Source organism: Brachyhypopomus gauderio, unplaced genomic scaffold (assembly GCF_052324685.1).
Source record: "Brachyhypopomus gauderio isolate BG-103 unplaced genomic scaffold, BGAUD_0.2 sc66, whole genome shotgun sequence".
Classification (NCBI taxonomy): domain Eukaryota; kingdom Metazoa; phylum Chordata; class Actinopteri; order Gymnotiformes; family Hypopomidae; genus Brachyhypopomus; species Brachyhypopomus gauderio.
This window is the reverse complement of record NW_027506887.1, coordinates 414909-423784: the sequence shown is the minus strand read 5'-3', so window position 1 is coordinate 423784 and position 8876 is coordinate 414909. Positions and strand designations below refer to the sequence as shown.

General features: G+C 43.1%; 1 long non-coding RNA gene across 1 annotated transcript; it reads left to right on the top strand.

Annotated features, from left to right (window-relative positions):
- The first annotated feature begins 411 nt into the window (after positions 1-411).
- LOC143490774 (uncharacterized) lies at positions 412-5331 on the top strand. The gene is made up of 3 exons (XR_013124973.1): positions 412-927; positions 3074-3247; positions 3371-5331. It is a non-coding gene; the product is annotated as an uncharacterized LOC143490774 (long non-coding RNA).
- Positions 5332-8876: the final 3545 nt, after the last annotated feature.

The window sequence follows — 8876 nt, the reverse complement described above, 5'->3', positions numbered from 1 at the left end:
TTGTGATTTTGATATGGTTTCATTTAGCAGCTGTTAATAAATTCTTAATGAACATTAAATTATATGTCTTTTTTTTTCTCATAAAACTGCTTTTGGACATCCTGGCAGTTACTGACGTGCAAATTAATAATAAAAAAAACTCATTAGACTTTTTGCTAGTGAAACTATTCAGAAACATCCTTTGAGTTCTCCTGAATACAAGTGGAGAGAGCGAAGTCTCTCTCTCTCTCTGCCCCTCCCGCTCCTTTCTTTTTCTCCTCCTAAAATGACATCTATGCACCTCGGCCTTGTATGTCCATATATGGCAACATATATAGGCGCTCGCTCTCTCAGTCTATTCCTCATGGAGAAAGTTTTCCCCAGTTTACTTGGGCAGCACTGGTGCTTAGCACTGAGTAAATGCCCCTCGGTCACCCGCTCCTGCTCGCGCGGCATTTTTGCATCAGTGCTTTTTAATTTCACAAACACTCGGTGGCTCGCGCCGGCCCGGCGCCTCTCTGAAACAGAGCGGGGCTATCCGCACCCGGTACCGCCGCTCCGAACCTTCCGAGGCACCCGCTGGTTACATCCAGCCGTCGACTAGAAACCGAATTGCTTTCGAAACGCCTTCGCCGGCAGTTCTTCGAGGCACATCAGGCCGTTGTGTGGGGGAAAAAAAAACAAACAAAAACGCTGCCCCGCCGTCAGCGCGTGGGACGCGTTTGCCACAGAGGGGAGGAAGCAGAAGTTCGCTAAGTGTGTGTCAACGTGGCAGTGTGGAAATTGCTCCCCTCAGTGTGGCGAACTCAAAGGCACTGGCAAATCGCTGCGTCCGCGCGGTGTGAAAAGAGGCAGGACGAAGGGCATCATGGTAACTGGATCCTCTGGAGAACAGGATGGCCAAGCGTGACTTTAACAACAGCGTTGTGGCTGTAATTCTGCTACCAAGTACGGATATAACAATCAGATATGTCTGCTGCTGTATACGATACTACCTGAGAAAAATGATTGAAACTACTCAAAATTATGTTATTTAAAGGTGCCAGATATAGCAATGGATATAAGCAGGCAATTAAAGTCAGCAATGGGAGATGAAGGGTTGAATATCTACTTGTGGCATGCAAGTCTGGCTACCTGAGGTCTTGAAAACTGAAAGGATTAATAGCAATTAAAGCACAGCTGCATGTTTATGTGACATGTTTGAACTGGAGGTTGTTGACATGCATTAAGAGTGTTACCTTTATGTTGTGTGTTAGCTGAAGGACACATTCAAAAGGATCACTTGATCACCAGGGACCTCCAGAAATTCTGAAGAAAAGGCTGCTTGAGAGCCCGTGTGCATTCGAACATTCGGAGAGATCAGTAGGAATCATGATCCTGTGATGTCTGTGGATCTGTCTGATCTCACGAGTTTCAACCTATGGCACATGCCCTCAACCCTGTCGTAGGTTGAACATATGGATCTGCAAGCTGCAAGTGTGTGTGTGTGTGTGTAGACAGATAAAGATGTTGATATATTGGTAAGCTACAACTGAAGGATTGTGAGATTACATTATTTTGATGAAATGCTTCATAGTTAATTGGGGCTCAGTTTCACAACTTACTCAAAATTACACAACATAATCAAATTACTCACAAATTACTTCAGTATAAAGATCCACTTAACTATTATAAAGTGTTCAAACTCATCCAAGCTTGAATGTCTTAGCTGAACACTATGGAAACTCAGTTGGTCTTATAGACTGAACAGTCAGTCTTACAGAATGAAAATGTCATAAGCAACAGTGGAAAATGATCCATCCTAATATCATAGATGTTGATAATGAACTTGATTTCACATCTGTTCTGTGTCCATTTAAAAGAGCTTGCCAGTTTATACCCTAATAGAAAAGTCCTATCATTTAAGTCATGGCAATGAAAAACAGTGTTTTTCTGGAAAGGAAATATGCAAATTGGTACATAATCACAATTTTGCAGGATAAGATAAATCCAGGAGTGATCACCAACGCAACTAATTACCATCCGCTTGAAGATAGATTTATGCCTGCTTTCTTAATTGCTGCCTAACGTTTTAATGAGTGTCTCAACAATGCATAAATAACCTTTGACAAGTGCGAGAACAATGTTGCCTTCTTCTCCATCAGAGGCTTCAGTTTGCCTAGGGCTCCGTGTTAGCTTTCTTTCTTGTTTTTAATGCATTCTCATGTGTTAGAGGAAATACACTGTAGAGTGGGCGTGGCTCTTCTAATTCCTGACCGTAACTCACCTAAGATGGGATGTGCCCATGGAGGCTCCTAGGTCCATGAGAGGGCCATGTGAAGTTTGGCAGACCAGAACTGGGAAAAGAAAACAAAGTAACGTCAGAGCAAGGACACTGATGGACAGCTTGAAAATCGTGTGCTACACAAGCAGCGAAGTTCAGTGACTTTGCTCTGATCATACAGTCATAGCTAAATTTGATTTGGAAGATCATTAGGCTTTCAGACTGAATCTGACATACTGACTTTACCTGCATGACATCACGGCTGTCAGCAACAAAAAGGGTCGCTGTTTGTTTTTTTATTTTTAAATCCATTTGATTTTATGTATTTCAGAACACGTGGTTCTGCATGAATTCTTCATGAGTTGCCATTTCTAAAAGTCAGGGAGATAATGCACACCAGCCGCCTCTAATCTAACCAACTCCGAGAGTCTGCAAGGTCAAGTCATTATTCTAAAACACTTAAAGCCACAATCCGGATGTTTTGCGAATCAGTTCTCTTTGGGGCAATTCAATTTGCCGCAGGTATGACGTGTTGTTCGTTGCAGGAGGGAAACCAATGTGATCTGTACATTCTGAACAGCATTTTCAGCAGATTTCTTTAGTGGTTGTGCAGGCCTGCAGGCCTGTTACATTAACGCACATGATGTCGTCAATCAATTTATATGTAATTTTAATCTCCATTCTTTTGTAGTGGCGATTATGTTATTATGTTAGTCTGTTTCATTGGTCAACTTGATGCAACCTAATGAACTATGCACATATGTGTGAACTATGCACATATCCTGCTTTATTGCGCCTACCGTATGTTGACCTGCACATTGTCCTCCACAGGCAGAAGCAATAGAGGACAGAGGCAGACGGAGGCTGGCAAGTTTAATTTCATTCACTCTCAGCTCTCGCCCCGTATGAGCTCCCTCTGAAATGAAGAATAACAAATGGAGATCCTCACCACCCAGCAGTATGTCAGCCGTACCGTGCCCCGGGTGACGGCCCACCGCGCAAAAGGTGAGCGAGCATTCACTGCACGCTAAAGCGGCTTTTACGCCACGATCAGAGCTTTTAATTGCCCCCTCGCCAGAGACCCCGGGGCCTCAATTTCCTCCTGACTTTTATCTAATGTGCCATTAGCGCTAATGAACCCACCGCTCATGGAAGACGCGGGGCACGCTGTGAAATCGCCTCCCACCTCCGCACCCCAGCATGTGCCGGAAACATCAAGAACGTGCGCTTGTGAGGCTTCCCGCCACAAGAGCGAGAGTGTTGGGAACGAACAGAAAGTGTCAGGAGGAAGAAGTGAAGATGCAGGTCCAGAAAAGTAGGTCCTTTTCAATGAAGAGTGTGTTTCAATTACATTGAATTTTCTCCCAAGTTTAAACAAGCAATTTTTAAATTCCCAAGTATCCCAACTAGGTCCTTTGAATGGCAGTAAGACTTCTGGTAGTACCAAAATTATTGCTTGTGTCAGAATTAATGCTTACTTGTGCTCTACTAATTATGTTTTTTTTGTTGAGTATTTTAGGCGCACAGCTGACATACAAGTCTTTCACAGAAAATGCATGAACAATTAAGTGGATAGTTCATTAAAAGTAATGGTTACGCCACTGTCATTGCGCTCCGAGAAAGTGTGAGGCCCCAGAACCATGTGTTCCCTTAGACCCGCTCCCTCTCTAGAACCCTGCAGGTTTTGAAGTAATAAAATTCTTCAGAGTCAGTGGGTTGTTGTAATGGCTTAACCAAGACCTTCATAAACCTTCATTATCATTTAGTGCTGCAGAGCAGCTAGGGCAGTCATCATGTCTTCTCTAATGACTACAAGCAGAGGAAGTCTTGAAGCTACTGAGCTTCCTAGCACAATCCACTTAGTGGCAGCGGTGACCTGAAACTACATTTCCCACGCTTCTTTGCTCTTCCCTCAGTCACAGGGTGGTCAAGGCCACTGGACTATTAACCTGCATTGGAGGAAGAGTTTGAGTTTCAGTGCTGAGTGGAATGCTAAACTACCTCATCTGTCATCACTGCCGGCGCCATAGTATTAAGGTCTACAGTACAGATTCAGTATGTAGAGAACAAGGCAGCGTGAGATGGCTCACAGCAGAGTAAAGGTCACATAAAGTACATACATTACGGTCACATATGGTAATACAGGAGAGTCTATAATTGCTTCAGGTCTATAGTCCAAAACATTGCATTGGAAATGAAACAACTATGATGCGGTAGGATCAATAATATTTACATATAATGCAAGGATCTACAGCCCTACAGAGCAGCGATTCAGGTGCCCAGCAGTAATTGGCCAAATTGAAAATCACATCTTAAATAAAACGGCTGAACATCCTTTCCAGTTTACGAGTGTGCGACCCTTAATTTCCAGCAGACGTCTTCTTTTTTTTTTTTTTTTTGCTACGGATACGCTGTCAGACACGGCAGCTATTTTCAGTTCCTGCCGGTTCCTAGGGTCCTTTGCCTTCGGTCCTGTCTTCAGCAGATGAAATGTGTTGGTTCAAGTCAGGTCATTGTCTCCACCGCCCAAGAACATTCCACTTTTTTGCCCTCCGTTGTTTTTTCAGCATGGTGCCTCAGGTTCTTGTCCTGCTGCAAGGTGAGCTGGCAGGTTTGGAGGCAATTAGATGGATCTGAACAGCTAAGATGCTTCTGTGCTCTTTGCTATTCATCCTATTGCATCTGGGCTCATAATGAATGGAGCTCACTGAGTCAGTGCTACTGGCAGTTGTACATGTCTATGTTTCATAGATGAGCTGCTGTACTTTAAATCACAGGGTTTTTATTTCTCTCCTCCATTTACACCTTCAGATATCCAGGTGCAGTTTAATCTTCATCTGTCCATAAGTCTGTCAAAGAACCTTCAGGCTTTTTAAAGGATATTTCTAAGTGAACTTTAGCCTGAACTTTCTGGTCTCAAAGCTTGTCAATGGTTGGCATTATAGCGAGAAACCTTCCAAAGGTATAAAAAGTGTTAACCAGTCATGCTGTGATGTACTGCTATCTGAAAAACAAGGACTGTACCTAATTACAACCCATTTTGTTGCAATTGGTTCACCCATAATGGGCATGCTTACATTTGAATTAAAGCTGACAGTCTCCCTTTCAACTTCAGTATCCCTCTTTTGTTTTTAATATCCAGTCAGTAGGAACGAGGGAGGCAGAAAAAAAGGCCAATGTCCAACTAAACAAACATGTTCTGTGCTAACAGATGACTAATTAATGTGTTTGAATGTCTTCCCTGCTCAACTAGAGTTTGTCTTAGACTAATAATAAAGTAAGTTATGTGTCTGTCTATCCTTCTGGATCCTCCCCACACCATTAAGCACAAAAATCTGACTCAAAATCTGGTGAGAACTGAAAGTTAATTAGACGACTAATTTGAACTAATTTCCTTGAACTTGGCTTGCCCCGATGTCTAAATACACCAACGTGTTGGGCAGGCATGCTGGCTACTGAAGGCAATTTTGGTCGCGCGCCGACATTTTTATAGCACACTTCTCACTGTATCAGCTTCCCAGCTTATGGTCATGTCTTCAGAGAAGCGACTTTGAAAAACACACTTAAAAAACTTTTATCACTGGTGCTGCTTGGCAGGGATGCAGGAGGGCGAGTCTTGTGAAGATGGAGATTACACACTCAGAAGCAGGAGGAGCCGTTCTCCCATGCAGCTGCTGCATTGGCAGATATTAAACTGCACAGCAGGGTCCTGCAAAGTCAACTAACACAAGAGAATTAGCGCTAATCTCTGCGCACGTCAGCAGAAAGAAAAATCAATTTTGGTTCGCTTAGGTGAAAAGGCTGTGTCCGTTATACCTTTCAAGACGGTGGACACTACACACCCCCCCCACCCCCCCATAGCCCCCCTCCCCTGTGTTTGTTGGCTTATTTTTGAGCTTATGTGTTTAACAATAACAATCGAAGCCGATACTAAAGCTTGCATGGGACACGGCCAGGAGTTGAGATGCAGAATGGAGATGTGATAAAAGCTTCTCGTCTCAGAGTCTCAGAGGCCTTTCGGGCGGCGGAGAGGACCTAACCAAGTGAAGGAGCCAAGGTTTGCACTGCTTGGCTGACACAGCACCCCCTTTCACACCTGCTTTTGGATTTGCCCTGGTACGCATGTGTTTAGCACAGCCATCGGGACTGGGAAGAGAGGCTAAAAGTAGAGGTGAATACATTTGGAAAGCGAAAGAGCTGCAAACCTGATGAAGATCACAGCATATTTAAAAGCCTGAGGATTTACACAGACATAAACCTCCTCACATAAACCTCATACATATTTAAGTGCCATTGTGTATACATATATATTTTTCAAATTACCCACCCACCAAACATACAAAGTTCTTTTCATTGAGGTTCTGTGAAGAGTTTTGCATTAAATAGCCTAAATGTACCTTACCCAGATTGAAAAAAGACAAGGAGAGACAGAGAGAAGTCGAATATTAAACAAAGAAGAAGAAACTTTGAAGGTGCTGGTGAAAGTCTGAGGCTCACACAGACATGCTCAACTCACTTCATGCTATATGGATTTATTGAAATGTATCACCTCTCCTGAAAAAGCCCCCCAGCACACAAGCATTATCCTACGCTCCTTCAGATCCATATCTTATTATAAGTAATGGAGTGGGAGGCCAAGCCCATAGTGGGGGCGGCTAGCTGAAGACATTATTCAAGTCTAACAGCAGGTGCGTGCATGTGTGTGTGTGTGTGTGTGTGTGTGTGTGTGTGTGTGTGTGTGTGTGTGCATGCCTGTATGTGTGTGTGTGTGTGTGTGTGTGTGTGTGTGTGTGTGTGTGTGTGTGTGTGTGTGTGTTGGAAATGGATACACACTGTGCTGAGTATTTCCTCATTTGGATCTGGAGAAGTTCTATGCTCTGCTTTGAAGTACTTTTCTCTGTTTGTGTATGTGTGCCTCCTGGTTTGGTTTTTAGTTGCCCGTGTTCCACCGTTAATCGGCACATGCAGCACCCTGGTTTGCTTGGTGTAATCATCGCAGAAGTGGCGTTAGTGCAGCTGCAGCACAGTGAGCAACTTAATGCATTACCGTGTGGAGCTAGAAGTACTAACACAGAGCAATTTCATTATTAGAGATAGCATGTTTATATGCAATTTTGCCAGCAAACTGAATCACAGAATAAACTGATAAATGTCTGTGGCATTTTGTAGGCCATCCACAAAGGTTGATTACTTGTTATTGTCTGTAACAGAATATTTAAGAATAATTCTGTTTAACAATAATGTACTAAAGACATCTATCAACACATCTACAGTGTATTCTTTCATTCATAACTTCCAATTATGTGCAAATCTGACCTCGACAATTTTAAAAATGGGCCACAATGTAACAGAAAAACAATATTAAAATGAAATATTTATAATCATAATGCCAGTACTAGAATTAGTGATAAGAAGCTGCCTGTTTATGTGCTGAAAATGACCTTTATATTGAAAAATAAAAAGCTTGATTATGAGTTCATTGTGCAGTCATATCAAGCGCCTGCTGGGGTCACTTATTTCACTTCCACAATAAGCAAGGCAAAATGTAAGCCCATCTCTCCCCAATGTTTCAATGTAAGAGTGTAATCTTAACATGAACGTCTTCTGTGGCCCAGGGACACATTGCAAGAGTCGTTTCCCACCATGGGTGAGGCGATGCTGCGACATGGCCCAACCGTATTATGGCAATTACAGCAGATGACAGTTGATTACAGTTTACAGGGTGTGGGGGTGGAGATGGAGGTATTCCTAGCCTAGCGATTGTCACCATTTGTGAGCAACAATCTTCTGGGTTCAAGGGAGTGGTCACAACTTGGACCGTATTTAATATATATATATATATATAATACTTTTCATTTTTTCCAAGTGCTCATTTAAACATTCAACAATGCAAATGCTTAGCGTACTTGTGCAAAAGAGATTGCATTTGCCAGATCATTATTTCGTATTAGTGTGTGAAATGAGAAATTTAAATGAATCTTTAATAAAATTATTACAATCCTATGTTTCTTTATGCAGGTCTTCTTTCTTTCACGTGACAAGCCACTGGCCTCCCACTTCTCTGTACTGTCTGTTTCTTTCCTTATATCTCTCTATATTTGTGGTCAGTCTCGGTGCAGTCTACCCGCGGCTACAAATAGCTTGTACGTTCTGTTTGACCGTGAGCGATATGCTACGCTTGATATTACACTGGCATCAGCTTTCTCCTTCAGTGCCAAAGCTCATTAGCAAACCACCGCTTCACTCACGCTGAGAATTACTGTCGGCTTGGGCTCAATGGACTTCGCCTTCCCTATAAGTGATGCGAAGCGCTGTCCTGTGCTTTTCTGCATAAACACAAGTTAAAAAGAGAAACTGCATGACGACACACATGAACATTCAGGCTTTTTGTTATTTGACATGGTTATTAGCTCCTAAAGAGACACCCAGAAGTATCCGGTGTTTGTTGCGCCTCAGGGTTTGACGGGACCTGTATTTGTACAGTTAATAGTTCTTCCACATGTCCGCGGGTTCCTCCTCCTGCGCACACCTGCCGTTGACATACAGCGCAATTGGCGAGCAGCGGTGACAGGGGCCATGCCCGCATTCAGGAGCCACTGACCTGAAATATCTGCCTTTCCGCGGTAATGAGCAG